Source organism: Idiotropiscis lumnitzeri, unplaced genomic scaffold (genome assembly GCF_059441095.1).
Source record: "Idiotropiscis lumnitzeri isolate Australia: NSW breed Sydney's pygmy pipehorse unplaced genomic scaffold, RoL_Ilum_1.0 HiC_scaffold_114, whole genome shotgun sequence".
In the NCBI taxonomy this organism is placed as follows: domain Eukaryota; kingdom Metazoa; phylum Chordata; class Actinopteri; order Syngnathiformes; family Syngnathidae; genus Idiotropiscis; species Idiotropiscis lumnitzeri.
This window is the reverse complement of record NW_028283652.1, coordinates 590462-609529: the sequence shown is the minus strand read 5'-3', so window position 1 is coordinate 609529 and position 19068 is coordinate 590462. Positions and strand designations below refer to the sequence as shown.

Below are 19068 nucleotides of genomic sequence, written 5' to 3'. Positions count from 1 at the left end.
AGTACTAACCAGGCCCGACCCTGCTTAGCTTCCGAGATCGGACGAGATCGGGCGTTCTTTTTTTTTTTTTTTTTTTTTTTTTTTATTATTGTAATAAAAACATCTGTACAAATAGAGGTTTGACTCAAGATCCAAACATTCGTGAACAAACATCAGTAGGGATGTCCAACGATAGACAGTCGTAACCAAGGATGCATTTTAAAAATGAAAGTCCAGACTGTTGTCAGCAGAGAAAGTTACTAGTCCGTTGTTTACTGCCAAGTCGTCTTGAAAACGTTGGGGTCGATGTTCCTGAAGATGGGTGAGATGGGAGATGACCAACGATTTGAAGATGGACCAGTGATCGCCTTTCCTTTTTTCATGCAGGTGGATGTTTCTTGTGATGACGATGGAATGACGTGCTATGGCCAAGAGCAGCTTGAGGGCTTTGACATTTAGGCCTTTCCATGGTGAAGGGATGATACCGAACAGGAGAAGCCAGGAATTCTGGTCACCGCCACCACCGACTACCGGCGAGGGGAGTTTCACCCCCAGCCTCCTGGCAATGAGATCTTCTAGTCTGGATCTGAAATGTCGCACGACTCGGCATTGGAGAATGAGATGGTGAAAATCCTCCGGTTCCTCTCCGCACACTGGACATGTCCTGTCATAGGCACTTGGTAGAAAAGCATGCAGCGTTGTACATGGAAAGATTATCCTGTGTCTTATTTTAAAATCAGTGTTACTTACCTTGGGTGGAGTACACCAGTTAAACATGTCAGCCCAGATGGACGAGGGAGCCAGGGTGGGGTATGCCTGACGCCACGCGTTTTCTGCTGTTGGCTTTTTCAGTATTTTGGTTAGCAACACATGATAGAGTAGTTTTGTTGTGCACTCTGCCAGTCTAGTCGGTCGAGCCCCAAAGGTCAGCACATAATTTAAATCTGACTTCGTGGTGGTGTCTTCACTCTGTGACATCCGCCCCAGAAGGTGCCCCCAGTGGCAATGCACGGAGTCTCTGATTTTTCCCACTGAGCGCAACACAGTGGCCCTTCGAAAGGGAACTTTGTGGAAGCGAAACAAGGTGCGAATGCGTTCAATGTTAAAATTCCCTTTCTGGTCTAATAAATCACCCATTGTTCTGATGTGTGCACTATCTAAAACCCCACTTAACATCCTTTCCCCACTCCCTGGCTCACCGCCCAGGAGATCGGGATTGAACCTAAGTGGAATGTTCTGCAGTTGATGGAGTGACATTGGCTCTGTCCTAACCCATGGCCGCAATGCCCACCACGCCTCTAAGATTTCTTTTTCGAAGGGGTCCAGAGGGGGGAACATCGTGCGAGGCAACATCTGGCAGAGATTGAAGACGCCGTAGCAGCCTAGACCCTCTAAAATTGGCAGAAGAAAATCCTTCCAGGGAGCTGAGAAGGCAGGATTTAAAAACTTTCTGAGCAGCTTCAAGCGTAGTGCAGCCTTTTTTGTGCCAATGTCTGTCAAATTTAAGCCACCTGCTTGGACATCACCGATCAAGGTATAGTGCCCAATGAAACCTCTTTCCCTCTTCCACATGAAATAATTAAAAGTTAAATTTAATCTATTTAAAACATTCGCGGACATGTGAGTGACAGTCAGTGAGTGAATTAATTTTGAAATACACAGGTTATTGATGACCAATATTTTCCCTTTCAGAGTTAAATTCCGGAATTTCCACATATCTAAAGTGGATTTTACTTGTGGTAAAACTGTTTCCCATAGCTGTTCATCACAACGAGAAGTGTTCTCCCCAATCCAAACACCAAGGATTTTTTGGCTGAGTGTGGCCTCTTTAAAACCCCAGGTCTTTGGCACAGCGCTGGTGGTACCAAAAACGGCCATGGTGGACTTATCAAAATTGACTTTTGCACCCGAGGCTTGGCAGAAAATGTTGAGCTCGTTGAGAGCTACACTTAGACTCTCCACGTCTCTGACAAACAGGTTTGTATCGTCCGCATACTGTAGAATCTTAACTTCGCGTCCACTTGGTGTCCAAATGCCTTTTATGCTGTTATTTTGTTTGAGGAGGGCCGCAAGTGGTTCTACAACAAGGCTAAAGAGTAGTGAGGACAGGGGGCACCCCTGTCTCACTGACCTTCCCAATTTAACAGGTCCTGTCAGTAGTCCGTTCACTTTGATTTTACTGGCTGCGTTTGCATACAGACGTTTTATCCAATTGGTAAAGGAAGACCCAAATCCAAATTTGTCAAGCACCTTCCATAAAAAAGAGTGCTCCACCCTATCAAAGGCTTTTTCGAAATCGAGGCTGACATGAATTCCGCACGAGGCAGCCATGTGTTTAGTTAAATACTTTATACTTAAAATAGTGTCTGAAATATCCCTTGTCGGAATGCTATATGACTGCGTTTCGGAGATGATGGTACCTATTACTTTTTTGAGACGAGCTGCTAAAACTTTGGCTAAGATTTTATAGTCAGTGTTCAAAAGACTAATCGGTCTATAGTTGCTCAATTGTTCAGACGCACCTTTCTTGTGTATTAACGTAACGGTACCTTCGCAAAATGATGAAGGGACCAGATCTTTTTTTTCCATGTGATGAAACAAATTGAGCAAGATAGGTGACAGCTTTTTCATAAAAGCCTTAAAGAACTCAGCCGTTAGACCATCGCAACCTGGGCTTTTTTTATTATTTAGATCTTGGATTGCCTTTGTGATTTCGAATTCGGACATTGAGTTGTCGCACATGTCTTTATCGTCCACACTCAGTACACGGTTTAAGGCGGCTATGGCCTCTGTGGCATGATCTGTCAACGGTTGTCGGAATTTGAAGAGATCAGTATAGAAAAATTCGACCTCTTCTAAAATGTCATCAATGTCCGTGACCATCGCGTGAGATTTGTGAGACCACAATTTAGATATATATGCTTTTCCTTGTTTATTTTTTTCCAGTCCCAAAAAGTACACTGTTGATCGCTCGCCCTCTACAGCATTTTGAGCTTTGGCCCTCAGGGCTGCCCCTCTACACTTCTTTGCTTCAAGCAGCTCGAGTTTATGTTGCAGCGAGAAAAATAACGGGTCCACAGGCCCACGTGTTATCGCCGCAGATAGAGTTATTTTCAGCAATTGGTCTCTCACAGTGTTCTCCTCTAATTTTTCCTCCCAAGACTTAGCTCTACAATGATTAATTGACAATTTTTTTTAAACGTAGTTTGACACTTTCCCACCAGTCTGTGATCCTGTCTACATACTTAGACTCCTCCTTTATCCCATCAAGAAAATAGTTTACTTTTGAAATAAAGCTCTCATCTTCTAGAAGCGAATTATTGAAGACCCAGAGACCACCGGTCCGCCTGCTTTTGTATAGACATAGATCAAACGACAGTAGCGCGTGATCACTCTGTCCAGACCATGTGTACTTGGGATTGTCCAGTCTCTGCGCAAGGGAAGCAGACGCTAAGCACAAGTCAATGCGCGATTGTTTAAGCGTGCCCAGTACTATTTGTTTGCGCGAGAAAGCCCTCCCCCTGAGGTTTAGGGTTCTCCAGATTTCTAACATATTGTTGTTGTTGATCAAGTTCAGTAGACAATTTCTGCTGACATCATTTTTGTAGGTGTTGTTGACACTAATGTCCAATTTACTCAGGGCGACATTGAAGTCGCCAGTCATGATTGTTCTATTCTTGACAAAAGAAAACACATGTAAGAAAAAGTCTCGTCTTTTTAGCTCCAGGTTTGGTGCATGGAGGTTGATGAGTCGGAGAGGCAATGAGCCATTAAAGTCTACCACTATAAATCTGCCCCCCGGATCAGCATGCACCTGGTTGGGGTGGCCCAGTGCACAGGTCCTAGACAGGATTGCTACGCCACAAGACCTGGGGGAGCCGAGGGCTACATGTACAGATCCACGTACCATGCGACGAATCTTGTCAACATGCTCTTGGCTCCACCAGGTCTCTTGCAGACAAAGAACATCCCACTTTGTGTTCTGTAAAATGTTGTCAATTTTGAGGTTGCTCCGCAGCCCGCAGGCATTAGCTGACACAAGGAGAACAGTCATTATAAAGATAGGAGGGGAAGAGGCTTATCACTTAGACTTCTTCGATCTTCCTTTTCTCAAGCCTTCAGATTGCCTCTTTTTGGGTTCCGCTGTGCTGTGTTCCATTTTGTCATCAGACAATTTACAACTGTCATGACACTTGTCGACCGGTAAGGGGGCTTCTGCCATGTGGCATTGCGGCATCATTTGGGGCAATGATGAGCCTTCAGGCTGACCAACATTCCTCCCCACCGCAGATATCTCGCTCTCTCCCGTATCGCCGGTGCACGAGGCATTTAGGGAGGTCGGCAGGGAAAAATTGATACTGCTGATCCTTTCTGGATGTTGTTTCTTCCCCGGCCTAGGGATACAACTTTCCATAGTTGTCCCCCCCCTCTCAGGGGCAGAGAGTGGAATCTGCCCAACACTCACCCCCTTCAAAGGTTCGGCCCCGGTCGACATGGGATCAGGGGTAGGGCGATGCGCACCCCCCCGCCTCGTTCGTGAGTAGAGCTAGGATTTTGACCTATAACTCCCTCCACTACAGGCACCCTTGTCCCACACAGCACTGTATCAGAGCTCATCTCACTATTCTCAAACAGGTGAGCTTTTGAAAGGTTTGTTTCTGGCAGGCGGACAACCGGCTTTGCGATAGTGGGACTGTCTTCCATTTCTATCGGTGCGGCCACAGAAATATCCTCGCCACAAACACAAAGGACAGGGTATTGTCTGCACACACCACAACGACGAAGGTGAGTCTCATTACATTCTCTGGCATAATGCCCCTGCTTGCCACAATTCCGGCACAAGAATTCCGGACAATCCCTGTACACATGTTCCGGGGAAAGGCAACCTCTACACACTTTGACCTGTCGATCATGGATCACCCTGAAATATTCAGGCCCTGAGGCAGTGATGAAGCGAGCAGAATATGGTAAAGATTTTACAGTGTCAGTAAATCTTACTTTAACAAAGCGGGTCCCGTCAGCTACATCGGTGCCCGGCCACATTTTCCTCCGTACATTGGAGGTCGCCGATACGCCCCAGGACTGAAGTTTATCATATATTTCGGAGTCTTCAATATATGCCGGCAGGTGTAGAAAGGATACGACCATTTCGTCGGTTGTTATCTCCCGACCATGTATCCGCGCCGCGCCCATCCGGAAGCCATCAAGTAGCTTCTTCTTCGCTTGAATAGAGCTAACTGTTATTTCAAATTTGTCAGAGGAAATCCTCCGACAGGCCTTAATCTGCCCACACACTTCCTTAATTCCCCTAATTAACCATAAAGGAGTGATCTCATCACCATTGTCTATGTCCAGAAATACCGTGAGGTCTTTATCAAAAATTATGCTCTCAGTCACAACATTGCTCACCATTCCATCGCTGTTCAAACCTTGTCTCTTGGTCGCCGCCAGCATGCCATCAGGCACTCGATTCAATGACTGCTCCATGGTTTGTCCTAATGAGTCCATTGAACCTGGATCCGGGAGAAAGAAGGGGGGGGATGGGGAGAAGAAACAAAAGAAACCCCCCTCCACAGCACGGAGGCTGGGAGGAGAAAAAAAAAGCTAAACAAAAACTCCCAAAAATTCAGAAAAGATTAACCAAGATTTGCCACAAAAAAAGACATAAGCCAGGAGCATAGAGCTCTGACTGTCACCTCTGCACACTCACGCAGAGTGACAATCAGGCACACCTGCAATCACTCAACCAACCACACCTGGGCGTTCTCAGGGTAGTATGGCCGTAAGCGACAATTCCTTTCAAACTTTTGCATTTTATATATGTGGTCTTTATTGTGGCAAATCAATCCAAAAATCCGTAACAAGAATCTGAAACTATAACCACAGTCACAAATGTGTAACAACAATCTACAATGCATGATTGAAGTCACAGATATATGACAAATATCAGCAAATGTGTACAATGGTTTGTTGGCACATACACATGGTTAAATGCGGACAAAAATCCGGAGATGGGCGACCTGTAAAAACGGGACCTTTTGATTGGCTGTGTTCTTACAGGTGACGTTTGCTACAGTCCTGCCGCGGACTACTCGCAAATGCGTGTGCTGATTTACAAATGCGTGTCAGGAGACTTGTGTGTGGCTCCGTAGCTACACGTTCGGACCACATGGGGGCACTAATATTATACCAGCCCCGTACCACCAATATATACACCAATAACAAGGGGTGGCGTTCACTCCGATCCACCCATGGTCATGTGCCATTTATTTGACATTATTTAAATTAAATTGGAATAAATGGAAGAATAGAGTGGAACTAATAAAATAAAAACAAATGATATAACCAGTGAAGCTAAAAAAAATGAATGAAGCTTCTCTAACCTGCTAATTGCCACATTAACTAAACTTCCCTTTATTGCATTCAGTAAACACCATTTTTTAAAATTGATTCATTAACTTTTTATTTAGTAAACACTCACTGCACCAACCCAACCGGACTGCATCGGGTCATCTGTCTGCTCCACCTGTAGACTACGAGAGTCCCCTTTTGGTCTTAATGTGGAGCTCCGGAGCCACACTCAAGTCTCCAGACCCGCATTTGCAAATTGCCACACGCATTTGCGAGTCGTCCACGGCGAGACTGTAGCAACACCCAAAGGCAGGGGACGCTGAATGTTAGCATTTTGTGCTCTCAGCCTGTCAGGCGAATATGTGGAAATTTATGAAAAAGCAGCTCGCATACTTGCTTACATTTGTCAAAGTTTTTTTTATTTATTTTTTTTTGCGGTGCAAAAGCTTACAGCACCTGGTATTCCCAGGCGGTCTCCCATCCAAGTACTAACCAGGCCCGACCCTGCTTAGCTTCCGAGATCGGGCGTTCTCAGGGTAGTATGGCCGTAAGCGACAATTCCTTTCAAAATTTTGCATTTTATACATGTGGTCTTTATTGTGGCAAATACTTCAATCCAAAAATACGTAACAAGAATCTGAAACTATAACCACAGTCACAAATGTGTAAGAACAATCTACAATGCATGATTGAAGTCACAGATATATGACAAATATCAGCAAACGTGTACAATGGTTTGTTGGCACATACACATGGTTAAATGCGGACAAAAATCCGTAGATGGGCGACCTGTAAAAACGGGACCTTTTGATTGGCTGTGTTCTTACAGGTGACGTTTGCTACAGTCCTGCCGCGGACTACTCGCAAATGCGTGTGCTGATTTACAAATGCGTGTCAGGAGACTTGTGTGTGGTGTTGCGTTTGCAGCTTCGTATTCCATATTTCCTTTCGGCTCACCGCACCAACACAACACCACGACAAGTTTAGGATGTTTCCATCTTGCTGTTTATTTTTCAGTCACTCGACACAACATGTCTTCCCACAGCCAACATCCATAAAAGTCATTTTTAACAAACGTAAAACGTCATCACGTAAACCACGCGAGATTTACGACAGTCACGAAAATATATGTGACATTCAACAAAATACACACATACCCAAATTTACATAATGACATATAATTAAATATATCATTACTTAAACTAAAGAATACCATGAGAGAATATAATTCAACACCCTCCCTTGCTCTCATCAGCTCAAAACAATGACCTTTAATTTCCAAAGAACCAAGTTTTAAAATTTTCAATCCTAATCCTAGATGCTGCTTTTGTTAATATGTCTGCAATCATGTTTTCTGACGGACAGTATGCAATGTCTATTTTTCCATTTTGAAGTGCTTCACGGATGAAGTGAAACCTAACATCAATGTGTTTAGATCTCTGTCTATTCACTGGGTTTTTGGTCAAAGCAATGGCCCCTTGATTGTCTCCATAAATCCTGGTGCAACTGTATGTTGTATGATCCATACCATTTAACAACTGAATTAAATACATGCTTTCTTGTGTAGTGGTTGCCAAAGCAATGTATTCAGCTTCACAAGTTGAAAGAGCCACTATAGGCTGCTTCTTCGACTTCCATGAGATTGCAGGGCCTTGTTTTGTCATGCTGAAGCAGTAGCCCGTAGTGCTACGTCTGTCTTCTACAGATGATGCCCAATCAGAGTCACTGAACGCCATCAGGTTTAAATCTTCATCATTTTTCTTGTATATTAATTCGTAATCCATGGTACCTTTTAGATATCTCAAAACATGTTTAGCAGTCACTAAATTGCATGCTTTTGGGTTTGCAAGTGTTTGTGTAAGGTCTGGCTGCTTTTCCAGCCGTGGCCGGAAAAGCAGCGAGGATGGAACTCCTTAAACGCGGACACGGGAGACAAGGTAGTTGACAATAGGTTTATTGTCAGAATCAAATTAAGCAAACTACGGAGGCGAAGCCGACAAGAATTAACAGAAAGCGCTGGAGGGAAAAGCCACTCCAGGGACATAACAGTAACGAGAACAAAAAGCGCTTGCACATGCAAGGTAAGATGAAAGTAACAAAAAGAGATCGAGTAAAGGAATCCGACAAGCGACAGGCAGAGAGCGTAATCGAGGAACGAGGCGAAGGTCATAACACTAACAGATCAAGAATACAATGAGCGAACTACACAGACGTGGAACGTGGTCGTGAGCATTGAGAAGGAATAATCCGACGCTGAGGAGTCAGCGTCGGAGGCATAAATAGACCGGGTAATCAAGGCTTGACAAGGCACAGCTGAGCTGCCGGTGGGCGTGACTCTCCGGCCGTGAGCACATGGCATGACAAGAATGCCGGGGGCCACGCCCACAGGTCAGCTGGGAAAACAAAACAAAAGACACGTGGCATGACAAAACAAGGATCATGACAGTTTGTGACAATTTGCTCACTATCCAGCTGATATCTGGTCTTGTACACGTCATGGCATAAATCAGGCTACCTACAATCTCACGGTACTCTTTAGGGTTGGCCATCTCATTTTTATTACTTTCTTCATTCACCCCCAGTATTGGTTCACTTGGTGTGTATCTGGGTTTACAGTCTGACATTCCAAATCTTTCAAGCACTTTGACGATATACCTTTTCTGACTCATTTTGATTTCTTCACCCTTTTGTTCAAACTGAATGCCCAAGAAGTACGATATTTTGCCCAAATCTTTCATATTGAACCTGGATTTCATGGTGTCTTTGAATTTATTAAGTAGATCACTGTTGCTTGCTGCCACTATTAGATCATCTACCCAAATGATAATAATGATCACCTCATTTTCTATCTGTTTCCTGTATACGCAGTGATCAGATAGATTTCTCACAAAATTTCCTTGCTCTAGGTGATCATTTAGAAGCTTGTACCAGTTCCTTCCAGATTGTTTAAGGCCATAGAGGGATTTCTTTAGCCTATATACCAACTTCTCGCCTTTTTCTGATGTCTTTTCAAAACCCTCAGGCTGCTCTAAGAAGATTTCTTCATCTATCGGCGCATGCAAATAAGCTGTTTTTACATCCATTTGGTGGACGATGAGATTGTTTTGGACTGCTATCTGCATCAAAGCCCGTACAGATGTGATGTTAGCTGTTGGAGCAAACGTCTCATGGTAGTCAATGCCTTCTGTTTGACTGTAGCCCTTAGCAACGTATCTAGCTTTATATACTTTTCCTCTTTCTGAATTTTCTTTCAAGGCATATACCCATTTTCCCCCTATTAAGTTCCTGCTTTCGGGTTAAGAAACCAGTTCAAATGTTTCATTTTCTTGGAGTGACTGAATTTCTTCCTTCATTGCTTGTATCCATCCGGGTGCCTCGACCGACATCCGGGCTTCACTATACGTTTGTGGAACGTCACATATGGCCCTGTAACAATGATCAACATTTGTGTTAGCAATATCGTTGTCATTGAGGTCTGTCAGATAATCATTTAAGTATTTTGGAGGATTCTTTTCTCTTTTTGGATAACGGTGGTTTATACCGTAATCAGGACTTGCATTTTTCGTTTTGTCACCTCGTGTTTCTGACGCCTCATCATACTGTGACACATCTGTATTTATCATGCCCTCGTTCTCATTAAAGTCATGACTTTCACTGCCAACTTCATCGTGTGGTTTATCTTCAAAACCCTCAGTGTTAGAAAATGTACTCCTGCTTCCCATGATTTCTGAATCCAATTCATCTGTTTGTGTCTCTCTTTCCATGCACTTATTTTTGATGAATTTTACCAGTCTGTGTTTCGATACTTTTTCAGTTTGTGGGTTATACACCAGATATGCAGGGCTGTTTTTACTGTACCCCACAAAAATCCCCTTTTCACCTCTTGCATCTAATTTATTGTGATTGTGCTTGTATACATAACATTCTTATCCAAACACCCACAGTTTGGAAAGATCTGGTTTTCTTCCTGTCATCATGAAATATGGAGTGTTTTTAACCCTGTCATTGTAACATCTGTTACGGATATGAGCAGCATTTTGGACAGCATAAGGCCACAGCACTTTTGGTAACCCCTTTTCTAATAACAGGCACCGTCCCATTTCAAAGAGTGTTCTCCATTGTCTTTCGGCTGTACCATTTTGGTGTGGAGAGTATGGGGATGAAGTTTCATGTCTAATGCCTTTATCCCTCAAGAGCGACTGAAAGGCATTGTTGGTGTATTCTGTACCATTATCCGATCTAATGCAATTGACACTGCCGTATGGGGTACTGTCAGCAAGGAATTTTTCTGTTGCTAATAGTGTGTCACTTTTGCTTTTGAGAAAATAAACAGACACGGCCCCTGAAAAATCGTCTATGAATGAAACTGCATACTTGTAACCATCCTGACTAGTTGGTTCAATGGGGCCTGCCAAGTCAGTGTGCACCATCTCAAGAGGTGCATTAGCTTTTGCATTCAATGTCCTATTTCTACTATTGATGAATTTTCCCTCTGTGCACACATTGCATTCTACTTTAGAGTTACCTGTAATTGTCATGCCCTTTACCACATTTGGCTATTTTAACACATCATCCATATTACAGTGTCCCAAAATTTCATGCCATGTTTTGACATCACAAGTCAGATTCGCATTGTCCTTTGACTTCATGTCAGTAAATGACTCATCATAGTTTTGTTCGTTGTGATTTACCGTTCTCACGAAGTACAGTCTTTCATGTTCCTCGACGTCGAAAACTGTTCCATCTTTGGTTATGAGTTCATTTTGTCCTTCCTTGAATGTTACTATGGCTCCATCCGACGTAGCTGCTTTCACTGACATGATGCTTTGAGGGTACGTTGGTATATACAAGGCTTTCTTCAACGTGACACCGACACATCTTCCTTTCGCGTCCTGGAGGAAGACCTTGGCATCTCCTCTTTTCAATGCAACATTGTTTTTCCTGGTTCCGTCTGCTAGTTCCATATAATGTCTTGCTGGGTTGAAAGTCTCATCAAACGTTGTGAATTTGTGTTCCTCATTTACAACATGTGATGTTGCTCCACAGTCCACCATTAATGCATTCCTTTTAGCATTGTATGAGAGATATTTGTGGTTGACCTTGAACACAAATGTCTCTTCCTCCTCATGATCCTGTTGTCTTTCTGACGTTTGTTTTGCTTCATCTTTCATCTTGGTTTTTCTCCTGCATGTCTCATCACTGTGTGTAGCACTCCTGTGGTAGTTGCACCACTTCGTCACCCCTCTTTGGCGGCAATCTCTCACAAGATGTCCACGGTTTCCACATCCGTAGCAGACGACCGATGATATGTCTACTTTCATTACATTGTCTGTCTTTGTGTTAGAGTCAAACTTTTCCGTCTCCTCGTAGCTTCGTAGCCGACTTTTAAACTGTGCAAACGTTAAGTCATCGCTGCTTTGTGTAGTGTGGACGCAGAAAGGCTTGTATGTTTCTGGGAGGCCCTTCAGAATCATAGCTATTATCAGTCCATCACTTATTATCTCCTTTGCATTTCTCAAGGAGGTTACTGCCTTCTCAGCACGAATGACATAGTCGGTTATAGTTTCCTCAGTTTCTTTCTTTAAGGAAGTTAATTCCGTATACAGGGCAATAATTCTGGGCTTACCCTGACTCGCGTAATGGCCGCGTAGTATTTCTAACACCTTTTTGCCGTCGTCTGCCGCTTCTCTCATCACCAATGACAGGCTTGTGTCGTCGAGAAACTGAATTAGCTCCGCGTAGCATTCTTCATTCTTTTGTGGATCGGGTGCGGCGGTAGACAGTATAGTGTCTTTCAATCCGAGTAACCTCAAATGGCCGAGGAACTTTACCTCCCAAAGTTCGTAGTTGTTTTCATTCCCGTCGAAAACTAACCGTTGCCATCTTCCTCCTCCTGTGCCGCGCCTGGGCCCATAACCTGTTGCGTTTGCAGCTTCGTATTCCATATTTCCTTTCGGCTCACCGCACCAACACAACACCACGACAAGTTTAGGATGTTTCCATCTTGCTGTTTATTTTTCAGTCACTCGACACAACATGTCTTCCCACAGCCAACATCCATAAAAGGCATTTTTAACAAACGTAAAACGTCATCACGTAAACCACGCGAGATTTACGACAGTAACGAAAATATATGTGACATTCAACAAAATACACACATACCCAAATTTACATAATGACATATAATTCAATATATCATTACTTAAACTAAAGAATACCATGAGAGCATATAATTCAACATGTGGCTCCGTAGATGGAATGTTGGCATTTTGTGCTCTCAGCCTGCCAGGCGAATATGTGGAAATTTATAAAAAAGCAGCTCGCATACTTGCTTACATTTGTCAAAAGTTTTTTTTATTTTTGCGGTGCAAAAGCTTACCGCACCTGGTATTCCCCGGCGGTCTCCCATCCAAGTACTAACCAGGCCCGACCCTGCTTAGCTTCCGAGATCGGACGAGATCGGGCGTTCTCAGGGTAGTATGGCCGTAAGCGACAATTCCTTTCAAAATTTTGCATTTTATACATGTGGTCTTTATTGTGGCAAATACTTCAATCCAAAAATACGTAACAAGAATCTGAAACTATAACCACAGTCACAAATGTGTAACAACAATCTACAATGCATGATTGAAGTCACAGATATATGACAAATATCAGCAAATGTGTACAATGGTTTGTTGGCACATACACATGGTTAAATGCGGATAAAAATCCATAGATGGGCGAAAACGGGACTGTTGAGTGTTATTGTATGACTGCTTGTTACTGTAATGAATTATTCTTCTGCTGCGACTGGGCATCAAGGTATAATCCTATGATGCCACATGACCATGGATTTTATCAGGTTATGGGCCCAGAGTCGCGAGAATAGATTCTGAATGCAGTAACGAAGTGCACGTTAGCACGGTGAAGCAACGGTAGCGAGTTAGCTGCAAGGTATAGCTAGTTTAGCGGCGGGAGTACCGCGGGAAGCTAAAGCTAGGCTAACGGACAGTAAAGCGGAGCTACGAACACACAAGCCATGGCGAACAGAAGCAAAAGCAAGTGGCCCACCTTCGATGGGAGAGCAGATGAGTACGAGCTCTGGGAAGAGAGGATGTTGTGCTGTATGCGCGGAGTGGGTTTGAAAGAGACGATTTTGAAAGAGCCGACCGGCCCACTGACAGAGGAAGCCAGGGCCCAGGACGACAAGCTGAATGCCGACGCATATTGTGCGCTGGCACCACTCCTCGACAACACAAGTTTAGGACTCATATTCAGAGACACAAAAGACAAGGGCCGGGAAAGTCTCAGAGTGTTGCGAGAACACTATATCGGCAAAGGTAGGCCCCGCATCGTCTCCCTATACGTTACGATGACGGCGCTGAAGAAAGCGGACACAGAGACTGTGACTGAATATATCATCAGAGCTGAACAGATTATCACGGCGCTGAGACGCGCGGGTGAAGCGCCGAGCGAAGGGTTGATGATGGCAATGATTATGAGAGGGCTACTGGAAAAATATAAGCCGTTCACGTTAATGGTGACACACGGCTCAACGGACGTTTCGCTGGGGGAGTTCAAGGCCAAATTACGGAACTTCGAGGCAGCGGAAGACACAGGATCGCTCGCCGAGGAGGCGGAAGAGAGAGTGATGAAAGCACGGGCGGCGCAAAAGAAGAAAAGCGGACCGCCGACGGGGCTGGCGTGTTGGCGATGCGGCGAAAAGGGTCACCGTAAAGATGACTGCTCAAAGACTGTTTGGTGTAGTTTCTGTAAACACACGGGACACGCGGACCAAGCATGCCGGAAGAAGCGCGGACAGAGCGCCCGTTACGCACGCGTCCAAGATGGCGGAGAAGATGATGACGGTGGCAGCCATGAAATGCAACATGATGACGCCAGCAGAGCAACTGGAGGTGAGGATTACTCCTTCAGGATGGAGACTGAGGATACCAGCTGGACAACACAGCAATTGCAACGAACGGTACTGATTGTGGACACAGGTGCATCGTCCCACATTATGAATGACAAAAGACGGTTTAAGAACTTTGTGAGTGATTTCAGGCCGGAGAAACACAGCATTGAACTAGCAGATGGAAAACGTGTTTTTGGGCTGGCACGAGGCAAGGGAGATGCACAGGTATGTTTAATCGACAGTAAGGGGCGTCGGTGTAAAGTCGCGTTAAAGAACGCCCTATACATCCCATCCTTCCCTCAAGAACTGTTTTCTGTGAAGTCAGCTACGGCTAACGGTGCCGAAGTGTTCTTCAAGGAAGGTGAAGACGTTCTTACGGCACTTGATGGGGCAACATTTGACATTTATGTGCATAACAGAATGTACTACTTGAAAACAGCGTGTGATGAAAACGATGTGTGTAAAGTCAGCCATGATATTCAGACATGGCATGAGATAATGGGGCACTGCAACTATGAGGATATATTGAAATTGCAAAATGTAACAGTTGGCATGCACATTAGTGGTGCAAAACACAAGCTTGTTAAAGAATGTGATGTATGCATAAAAGGCAAGTTCGCCCAAACGAGAAACCGAACTCCAACTGACAAGGTAAAGACACCGCTAGAACTGGTGAACACAGATTTAGCTGGTCCGATAAGCAACAAATCCATTGATGGTTTTAAGTATGTGCAATCTTTCACAGATGTGTATACAGGGGCTGTATTTGTTTATTTTTTGAAAGCAAAAAGTGATGCTCTTCAAGCTACAGAGAAGTTCTTATCTGATGTAGCACCTTATGGCACTGTGAAGTGCATACGGTCAGACAATGGAACAGAGTTCACAAACGGAGACTTTAAGACACTGCTACGAAAGAATAAGATTAGACATGAAACCTCCTGCCCTTATTCCCCACACCAGAATGGCGTAGCAGAGAGGGAATGGCGTACTCTCTTTGAGATGGCCAGATGTAATCTTATTGACTGCAACTTACCAAAGAGCCTCTGGCACTATGCTGTTCAGGAGGCAGCATATACAAGAAATAGGTGTTTTAATAAGCATACTGGCACCACACCATACACAGCACTGACAGGGAAAATGTGTAACTTATCTAGGATGCACAAATTCGGGTCAATATGCTATGCCTATCAACAAGACAGGGGTAAACTAGACTCTAGATGCGAAAAAGGACATTTTGTGGGGCACGACAAAGGCAGTCCAGCCTTTCTAGTTTATTATCCCAGCGACAGAAAAGTACAAAAGCATAGACTGGTAAAGTTTGTCACCAGGACAACATGTGAAGACGAAACTCAGACTTATGAGTTAGAACTGGAACCTAGAGTGAGTTGTGAAGTCAAAGACACCACACAACCAAGTGTGAGCACAGACATAAAAACTGGTGGTTCAAAACTACAGAAGGACGATGATGACAAGCACCCTAAAGGGACACCACAGGTCCCAAGCAGTGGGAGATATCCTACTCGAGAGCATAGACCACCGGGTTATCTAAAAGATTATAGTCAAGACAGCAGTGAGGAGGAGGACAGTACACTTGTGAGTATAGACTACTGCTACAGAGTAATGTGTAATATTCCCCAAAACTTTAAAGAGGCCATGACATCAACTGAGTCAGAAAGATGGAAGAAAGCAATGGATGAGGAGATGAAGTCCTTAGAGGACATTCAAACTTTTACTTTGACTAAATTGCCAGAGGGCCGGGAGACAGTGGGAGGAAAGTGGGTCTATTCAATCAAGGAAAACAGTGATGGACGTGAGATGTACAAGGCCAGGTTTGTGGCTAAGGGCTATAGCCAGAGAGCAGGAATAGACTATGGTGAAACATTCTCACCGACAGCGAATCTGACTAGCGTACGGGTAGTAATGCAAAAGGCTGCCCAGGATGACTTAATCTTACACCAAATGGACGTTAAAACTGCATATTTGCACGCCCCCATTGATAGAGAAATATACATGGAACAACCTGAGGGTTATGAGAAAGGAAGAGATGGGCTAGTGTGTAAGCTGGAGAAGTCCATTTACGGCCTAAAGCAATCTGGACGTAATTGGAATTTATTACTTCACAAATACCTAACAGAGAACAAATTTATCCAGAACCCAGCAGACCACTGTGTATACACAAAGGAGTCGAAAGTAGAAGGGAAAGGGATAATTGTTATCTGGGTGGATGACCTTATTATTGCAGCCAATAACACAAGTGGATTAGAACAAGTGAAGAGCATGCTCTCCATCAAGTTTAAAATGAAGGATCTAGGCAGATTAAAACATTTCCTTGGCATGTAAATATTTGACATTCAAATGTCATGTTATTGTTTTTTTTGTCTTTGTGAAAGTTGTACAGTATACAAGCCATTCATAAGTGGGAGTGTTGAGTGTTATTGTATGACTGCTTGTTACTGTAATGTGCTTATTTGCCACATGGGGTGCTGTCGCTAACAGACAATGCGATGTTAGGCCAGTGTTAAAGCCTTATTTCGCTCTCTCTGCTTTTGGCTCTGGAGAAGAGCAGTTCGTGTGTGTTGCTGAAATAAACTACGCCAGTTGGCTAACAAGAGAAGTTGTCTACATATCAGAATTATTCTTCTGCTGCGACTGGGCATCAAGGTATAATCCTATGATGCCACATGACCATGGATTTTATCAGGGACCATTTGATTGGCTGTGTTCTTACAGGTGACGTTTGCTACAGTCCTGCCGCGGACGACTCGCAAATGCGTGTGCTGATTTGCAAATGCGTGTCAGGAGACTTGTGTGTGACTCCGTAGCTACACGTTCGGACCACATGGCGGCACTAATATTATACCAGCCCCGTACCACCAATATAGACACCAATAACAAGGGGTGGCGTTCACTCCGATCCACCCATGGTCATGTACCATTTATTTGACATTATTTAAATTAAATTGGAATAAATGGAAGAATAAAGTGGAACTAATAAAATTGTAACAATGGGATTGTCAGTTGGTGGTTGGGTGTTCCCAGGGGGACTGTTTTAGTTGACGCACACCGCGCCAGCAGGGCGGAAGTGGAGTATATGAGAGCCGTGCAGTTGATGTTACAATAAAGATTCAGTGAGCAAATGAAAGAGCTCTAACCGTCCATTCTGTATAGTCATATGACAGAGCAGAACGAAACATGGTGGCAGCGGTCTAGTCGCTAGTGGGGATGCGGGAGAGGATCGACAACAACCGTGTGTACGTGCTGCCGACGAGCTGAGTGAATGGAACGGCACGGCAGCAGGTGTACTAAACGGACAGAGGACGTCGCGATGGAAGGACTGAAACCTCCGTCGATGTTGTTGTTGGACTCCGGCGACCTAGCCAAGACATGGAAATGCTGGAAGGAGGAATTTACACTCTACACGGACCTCACCATGCCCGGCGCAGAGGAAGGAGAGAAGGCGAAGCTGTTCTATTACCTCGTCGGCGCGAGTGGGAGGGAGCTTTTGGCCACACTGGCGGGTGACGACTCGTCGGCAAGGAGGTCAGTGAGTGCAATGATAAGGTTGCTGGATGAACATTGCACACCGAAAGTGAATGAGACTGTCGAGAGATACAAGTTTTTTGTGCGAAACCAAGGCACGGATGAAACCATTGACAAATATTTTACGGACCTGAGAGTGCTAGCCAATGGATGCAGCTTTGGAGACATAAAAGACTCGCTAATTAGAGATCGCATTGTGTGTGGCACCAATAGCTCAGCCATGAGAGAGAGGCTCCTCAGGGAAGATAGACTGACACTGGAGAAATGCCTACTAATATGTAGAGCTGCTGAACTGTCAAAAGAAAACAGCAGGACACTGGAAGGACACACTGTGGAGGAAATACATACAGCGAAACAAGATACAAGGAAAAGCAACAGTGATGTAGTCGATTGTAGGTTTTGTGGACGAAAGCATGAGCGAAGTAAGACAAAATGCCCAGCTTTTGGAAGGAAATGTAAAAAGTGTGGGAAAGAAAATCATTTCGCTGTGAAGTGCAAATCGAAAATAGGACAAGGAGGGAAATGTAAACCAGTGCATGCTGTCACGGAAGAGGATGGAGAAACATATGAGGTTATAATGACAATTGCAGTGATAAATGGCAAGGGGAACAATGAAATAGTTCACCAAGTGAATGAGCGACTCAACAAGGGACAGCAACTCTTTGCAAGGATGCTGGTAAACGGGACACATGTGAACTTTCAGATTGATTGTGGGGCGACCTGTAACATAATCCCAATAAACCTCCTAAACTCAGACACACAACTGGAGCACACAGAGAAAGTGCTGGTCATGTATAATAAATCCAGGTTGTGTCCGTTGGGGAAATGTAGGGTTAAAGTGAGAAACCCTCAAAACAACAAATTGTACAGGTTGGAGTTTCTCGTGGTGGACCAAGTCGACAAAATCCCCATATTGGGCCGGAAGGCCAGTGAGGCCATGAAACTAATTAAAGTACACTACGAGAACATCCTTACCATTGATGACATTGTGAAAAAAGAATTGGAACAGGTCAAAGAAGAAGGACAACAGGATTGCATAACGTTGGAGAAAATAAAGACTGAGTTTGGCGATGTGTTCACTGGTGATGGCTGTTTGGAGGGCGAGTATAACATTGAAATAAACAGTGAAGTGCCGCCTGTTAAACTGCCGAAACGCAGAGTACCCGTTTCACTGATGTCTCCACTGAAAGAGGAATTAAAAGATCTTGAGAGAAGAGGTATTATCGCACCGGTTGAGTGTAGCACTGACTGGATAAGTAGCATGGTGACAGTGATGAAACGCAATGGAAAACCGAGAATCT

At 44.2% G+C, this 19068-nt stretch overlaps 1 non-coding gene and 1 pseudogene across 1 annotated transcript; both read right to left on the bottom strand.

Moving 5' to 3' along the window:
- Positions 1-6774: 6774 nt before the first annotated feature.
- LOC148315508 (5S ribosomal RNA) lies at positions 6775-6883 on the bottom strand (annotated as a pseudogene).
- Positions 6884-12702: 5819 nt separating this feature from the next.
- On the bottom strand, positions 12703-12821 carry LOC148315507 (5S ribosomal RNA). The gene has a single exon (XR_015841183.1). It is a non-coding gene; the product is annotated as a 5S ribosomal RNA (ribosomal RNA).
- Positions 12822-19068: the final 6247 nt, after the last annotated feature.